We start from the raw sequence: 7,295 nt of genomic DNA on the forward strand, positions 1-7,295 counted from the left end.
TCCTTCCTACTAGATTTTGTTTTTCTGCTATTAGTGTTGAGAGGTTTTTACGGAGGGAAACTGTTTTTGAGTCAAGTGCTCTTGGTTGTTCCTGGGGAGCACCAGGCTGGTGCTGCCCACAGATGGCAGGGAACTCGCCAGGATTCATCCCCAATAGCCCAGAGATGGATCTTTTCTCTGTACTGGGATTAGGCTATCCAGGTGGCTGCCCAGATGTGAGGCTCTGTCTAGTCACAGCTGGAAACAGAGAGAGGGGTGGGAGTTAGGGCTCTTGGGTGGGACACGTCGCTGCCTTTCCCATCATTTAGCCCCTGAATGTAAATTTTCTAACAGAACGATGACAAAGGCAGGGTGTGTTTTGGGGTTTGTTTCATTTGCAGATACTGGATGTGAGAAAGGAAATGTTTTCTCAAAGGAGACGAGCAATCTGCCTGTACCTACAGGTCTCTCTGATTACAGTTAATTAATCAGTAGTACATGTTAGAAATGTGCCAAGCACTCTCTGATCAGAGAGGCTCCCAGTCAAAGGACAAACACGTAGAGATAATTTAGAGGAAAGCCAGACAACGTGATGTCCTTTGTGGAGTAGCTGCTGCAAGAGCAAATGCATAGCATTTTGATATTTTGGGGAGGAATATTTTAGGAAGTCAACAGAGAACATCCACTAGCATTAGAGAAAGACACTTCATAGGTTCTGATGAAGAGGATGCTTGGCCTCCCAGCTTTTTCTTCAGTAAGTTTTGCTTTTTCAAGCCTGTGACAATCCAACTTCTAATCAGAATTAATGCAGTAGGTGAGAGAGAAGTGACAACTTTCTGTCAAGGTGTGCTGAGGATAATTCACCTGAGTTACATTTCAAAATGTCTCAGGCTTTTGACTCAAGTACCAGTTTCTGAGGGGGTTTCGACCTGTCTATGACATTTTTGTTCTGCCTGAGAATTTGCAAAAGATAAAAGATGCTGAACACTTACATTCATCTGGTCTTTCCATTTCTCTGTCCTAGAAATAACCTTTTATTAGGTGAACACTTGAGGAAGGGGAACAAAAAGCTTTGATGGTGACCCGCTCCATTGTGACTGGCTGGAAAGAGATGACTTGAGGCTTGCCTACAGCTTCTGCTCAGAACCAGTGTATTCTCTTCTTCAAGGGGAAAGCGTTAGCCTGATATTAGATCACTTCAAATTTGATCCTGTGACGGCTTTAAAGATTTATGTAGATTATTTGTATGTACTTTTGGGTGCAGAATTTCATAATTATTGACCCAAACCACCTTTGCAATCACTGTGCTGTTCCTCAGCATTACAGAGACATTTCATCTGCTCTGTCGTGTCCTCTGATTGTTATCACAGTTTTATTTTGCATGAGACTTAACTACAGTGGAGACTTCAGTACTTAGGCCTAACTCCTAACCACTAGCCATAGCCTCTGAGCACCTTCTTAGAAGGATTGCATTTGGAAAAGATCTTGGTGTGCTTTTGAGAAGGGATGTTAATATTGGATACTCAGCAAATGGAAATTTCTATGAAAATGTGACATCTAGAGCAACTTCCATGGTGCTTTAAGACACTCTTCTTCCAATGATTTTAGTCTTCATTAGACAACTCAGTGATTTTCAGGTTCTGGGTCCTAGCACGTTGTTGAATTAGCTTTATTAAGGAGGAACCTAACATAAAATGGTAATGTAAATGTCAAATTGTTATTTACTGTGGAAGCTTCTGCGCATGCGTGCTCAGACACATTCAAGACGAGGTTCCTCTTTGCATGGACCTCAAGGCCTGCTTATATTTTATTAATTGACTGCAGCTGACCTGTTAACTTACAACGACAATCAGCATCAGTGACTACAATGTGCTTGCTCCCCTTTGAGAGATGTCTTGCCTAAAGCTCAATAAATTGAACTCGTGACCTAAAATGACCCTAATTTCTCCAAATTAGAAGTTTCATGTCCTGCATGTCCCACAGATGGAAAATGAAGTAGAATGATAAATTATTAGACTAATGACCTTTTTGTGACAGAAATATTAAATTTTAAAGTTGTTTTTCTTCTTTTTTTTCCCCCCTATAATCTGAGGACCAGAATGAATTTCAAATTCTCAGCTTAAACGGAACTTCAGTGTTTGAAACCAGACTTAACAAAAAAGCTGACCTTTTGATGATCTCAGAAAGAAAGATCAAAGATTAAATTTGCTTTTCCTCCGAGTGCTTGCGTGCAGCTGTTTCTGTATGGATGAGTATACCAAACTTCAACAGCCTAGCATCATGAGAACGTGGGAAACAACTGTGTCAGTCATTCACCCTGATCCATATATCTGTATTATCTCAGACTGCATTTCTCCGGTGACCACATTTTGGTGCCTAGGAGGATTTCTCGTTGTGTGGGAGAGATCATGAAGAGCAATATTTCATTTATAGTTCAATACTTTATTTGATACTAAGAACTCCCCCATCACAGAGTGTCTCTCTCTCAGGAAAGAAAAAAAAGGCAAAAAAAAAAAAAAGCAAGCTTTTATTTTTTCCTTTCCCTCAGGAGAGTCAGTTTGGTGGGAACAGATGCTGAAACTGTTAAATTGTTAATCCACCAACTGACCAGTCCTGTGACTTCACAGAGAACTGCTATTCTTCATATGCAACGTGTTCTTGCTTTCTTTCTTCGTGCTCTGGGTTATGCCCATCTGACATAAGTACTGCAACTGTATTATCCTGATTGCTTTTTATTCTGAGGCCTCACTTCTAATTACTGAAGAAGAAAAGAGATCTCTGCCACACATGCTGGAGAGGGTGAAAGGCTGCAGTCCTACACCAGCTCCACAGAGGCTATACAACACCTCACCTTGCGTTGAGGCTCCTTGTGCGCTGGTTAACAGCAGATGGCTCAAGTTAGACAGTCTGTTTTGTTGCCTTAATATCCAACCTTTTATTCCTATTCTTGAGCCTTTCCACAGCGTAGCCATGAAAGGATACATCAACCTTCCAGCTGCTTGTCTTGGATGGACCTGAGATGTTCATCTCTTCAGCAGCTTAAGAGACAAAGAGCCCATAGCAATGGCCAGGGTAAAGTGCTGTGGATGTGCGGTGGTTGCAGATGGTGGTTATTCTTCCTTGACCATCATGAAGTGCACTTAACCATGGTTCTGTCAGGACGTGTGAGTCAGACAAGGTATCGGCGCACTAACCACTGAAGAAGAGGGACAAAGCTCTCCAGAGCACTGAAGGGAAATGGGAGCACATTGCACTGACAGTGCAGCCTGGCATGAGGATTTTGGTACTTCTGGATAGCACTTCTAGGAAGTTTCAGGAGTGGCTTTGGCCTATGCTAAGGTACAGATCCATATAGTACAGGAAGGAGGAATACTGATATTTGCTAGAACCACTTCTATTCTGGTCCTTCCAGGGGTCATTAATCTTCTGTCTTAGCATGCGTGACAGAGGAGGTCAGGCATGCAGTGCTCGTCCCCACAGTATAATATTGACCACCTGATGGGTTGAACTGTGAGGAGATGTCCACCGTTTCCTCCGAAGCACGCTGCAGGAGCCACTGCCTACGATGTGCGCTGGGCGGGATGCACCACTGGTCTGTTCTGCACGGGTGGTTGTGGTGTGCCTCTGAAAGGCAGCGTGCTCTTCATCCGTGTGCTGCCATTTGATAGCCCTTCCTCCTGTCCGCCGGCAGCAGCTCCACAGTCTGTCACACGAGTGACCAAGGGAAAACCAGATGAATCACTAAAAAGACCTCTGACTTCTTGAAAAAGACATGGGTTTTAAAAACGTAGAGCCATTGAGCATCCAACCTTGTGCATTCAAAGCAGGGTTCAACCATTAACAATTCAAGATACCCCTGCAAGGCAAACACACCACTATTTCCTCCTTGCTTCACACGGAAGGAAACTGCAGTGTAAGTGGCATAGCTGAAGTTTCAAGCTAGGTAAGTATCAGAGAGGGAATTAGCATTCATGCTCCTTAACTACCAAAACTGGTGTTTGCTCTTCCACGCAACAATGCCTCCAAGGTCTTGTGCTGAAGATTGAACAAAACTAATGCAACTTTAATAACGCATATGCATATTTTATGTCTCCACCATAAGGACATGGACTCCTTAGGCTATATGATTTTGACATAGTTGAGAGCAGCGCAGACGTAATGCAAAGAGATGGTCATGTTGTGAAATCTGTAACGGGAGAGTTTTTCCTTCACTGTGAGCTTGATTCCTCTCCTAGGCATGAAGTCTCTGGTTTTAATGCAGGAATGTGAGTTTTTCTGTTACCTGGATTCAAGTTCTTTGAGCCAAAACAAACATTGATTATGCTGCCGTGCTGTTTTGCTCCCATTTTTACATTAGAGGTCCTGACTCCTGACCAGCTGACATTTTTTTTTGTCTGAAATGTGCCAGTTCTTCCTGCTCTCTTTTCTCGCTGTATGTTTACAATGGGCTGTTTTCTCCTACTCTGATTGGGGCACGAAGAGGAGCTCACATCTCTTGTTCTTATTTTCACAGATTAATGTAACAGGAGAATACTTTTTGTATCTGCACGTATATTTTTTTCCTCTTTCATGCAAGAAGGGCATTAGGATCATAGAATCATAAAGGTTGGGAAAGACCCCCAAGATCATCTGGTCCAGCCGTCCCCAACATTAGGTACCTACGAGTACGTGTACATACACACAGAGAGAATGCAGCCTGCTTTCTGTTGTGCAGCGTGTCAGATCTGCTTAAAGCTGCATAAAGTCCTGCGCAGTGACTGAAGGAACAGCAATGTGTGGGTGAAACATCCGCGTGCTATAAGACCTTGCTTTTAAGTGCAGAATACAAGTTTCCCAACACAATTTCCTGGAAAACAAAACAAAACAAAACAAAACACAGTCAGGATTGGCACCGCTTCGTCAGCAGACAGCCGTAGGTGGAACGACACGTACCGTAGGGTCGGGGGTCGGGAGGCAGAGGATGGGTTTCCAGCCCGCCGCCCTCGGTGGTGCCCCCAGGGCTGGCAGCGAGCGCATTTCCCCACGGTGGGCTGGATCCTGCAGCGCCAGGGCTCGCTGGGTGCAGCTGAGCGATGTGCGGAGAAGAAATCTTCCCTACCCATGGGTGGGGATCCAGGCCATCTAGTGGGGAGAAGAGTTAACAGCCAAGGGAAGCTCCCGTTTCTGAGACACGGCCTCCGTGCCTGCCGACGGCATAACTGCAGGTAAATAATTCGTCTCGCATTCAGGACGGAACAGGAGAAGGCCAGTCGGTGTACAACACCCAGCTGTACTAACGGCGCCGGCATTTAGACCGCACTGCTATCAGGAGGCCTTTGCAAAAATAACCTGGTTTTGTTCCTTCGCTTCAAACAAACTGCCCTGCCGATGTGAAAAGGAAGCCAGGCTGTTATGCGTACCCTTTCCTCACAGTCTGTGTCACGCTAATTCCACAAACTCTTCAATTGCACTTAGTCTGTGCCCTGTAGAGAAGCTTAGCTTATTAGGGCTGCTCCGTAAGTTCACACGGCTGGGTTTACACTGAGTTGTCTTCATTGGCCACGGGGAGCTGCCAACATCATACTGAGGTTAGCATTTGTCCTTATCGAAGCTCGATTCCTAACTTTTATCTCTTGTTTTTAAATCCGAAGGTGCCTATAGGACCGCTCTACGCTAAATATCATGAGTTCAGTTTCGGTTCCTAAAATAGCTCCTCCCCACCCCCCCCCGCAATTTGATGAGTGCTCTTATAATAAACTCATTGAAACGTTGTTCCAAAAGGCAGAGCTTTCACAGGAACAGCACTCAACCCAACGTAACAAAGATCTATATTAAGTTCCATAGATTGAATCTAGATAAAATGCAGTCACCGCCGCCGCCGGCAGCACGAAGATCCCCCCTGCGCTGCTGTGCCGAGACACCCGCTGCAGGTGGATCCGCCACCCAACTGCATCGCCCCGAGAGCAGCCCTGCGGGGGAAATGCTGCTGCTGGGAGGGAGGGGAGACTGCTGTTTTTGGGTTGTAAGGAAAAAAAAATCAAACCCTCCCAAACCCACAAATACTATTTGCTTGAATAATTGTTCTGACTCTCTTCTCTCCAGTTGCTGTCATTACTGAGGAGCCTCACTGGACTTCATGGGGGGCTTCTGCTGTTGAAGGACAGGACTGGCTTTGGCCACCGGCTGCTCCAAGCACAGCAGGCAGCTGTAAGTTGGTAATGCCTGGATGCAGAGAGAACGCATCATCCAGACAAGGCAAAACCTTGGAAATCTGGGTTTGGGGCCTGCTTGGGCCCAGGAGGATCCTTCCTTGCACTGCAAGGAGGGTAGTGCCACTAGCACAGGGTGGGGGGAGACATCAGAGGAGGTGTCGTCACCCCCGTGAAGGGCAAAATCAGTTTTGTTGGTGCTGCTGATGCTCTCCTAGGATGTATGGGCTTGCCGTGTGATAGGGCAGCCTCCTGGAGCAGGTCTGGCCCTCCAGCCAGTGATGGATGTGCCCTGTAGCAGGGCAGGGACCATTCACATGGGTGAAACAGAGAGAGGAGGATGGAAGAGGATGCTTACTGACAGCTGATTGCATGAATGCATTTACGCTGTGATCCCATTTCTAATAAAAGGTTTCTCCCTACTCTGTTTTTCAACAAAAACTGTTAGTCCCACCACTGTCCAGGTGGACAGTTTGGGGAAGAGGCTTGATTAAGTATACCTAGCCAGCCCCAATACAACTAACTGCAAATACTACTTAATGATCACAAAGCTCTCCTCCCACAATATTTGATTCCTAGGTTAATTAATGCTGGTGGTTACATTACAATTGCACGATTTAAATATATGTTTCCTTGTCCGATTTACTGTTTGTGAGGGAGGTGGAATATAGTGAAAACCAGGGAAGCTGCATTTGCTGCTCTGTTGTTATTGCAGTCTTTCACAGTTTTGAAGACAGTCTTAGACCATTTAGATCAGTGAGCTCAGCTGTGTGGGAATTTCCCCATGAACTGGTTCCCTCACAGGCTGTTTTACATTTGTGGATTACCACGATCCTAGAGAATATAAGGCCTGGCTAACAAGGTCATATATTCAGGAAATTTCCAAGAGAATTTCTGGAAACTATGTGATAGATGTGCGGCTCTCGCCTGTGCAGTAGAATTGACCCTATTGCTCATTTCTGACTTCACAATATATAAAGAAAATCAAATTATGCAAAGCGCTGGAAATAAAAGCAAACTACCATCCCTGGTTACACAAATTCCTTAAGCACCTGCATAATTCAAAATGTGTGTGTCATCCTGCTGGCTGCAATGCATTTGCCTAGATTTAGTTCATTTTGCTTCACT

This window comes from Cygnus olor, chromosome 1 (genome assembly GCF_009769625.2).
Source record: "Cygnus olor isolate bCygOlo1 chromosome 1, bCygOlo1.pri.v2, whole genome shotgun sequence".
Lineage (NCBI taxonomy): Eukaryota > Metazoa > Chordata > Aves > Anseriformes > Anatidae > Cygnus > Cygnus olor.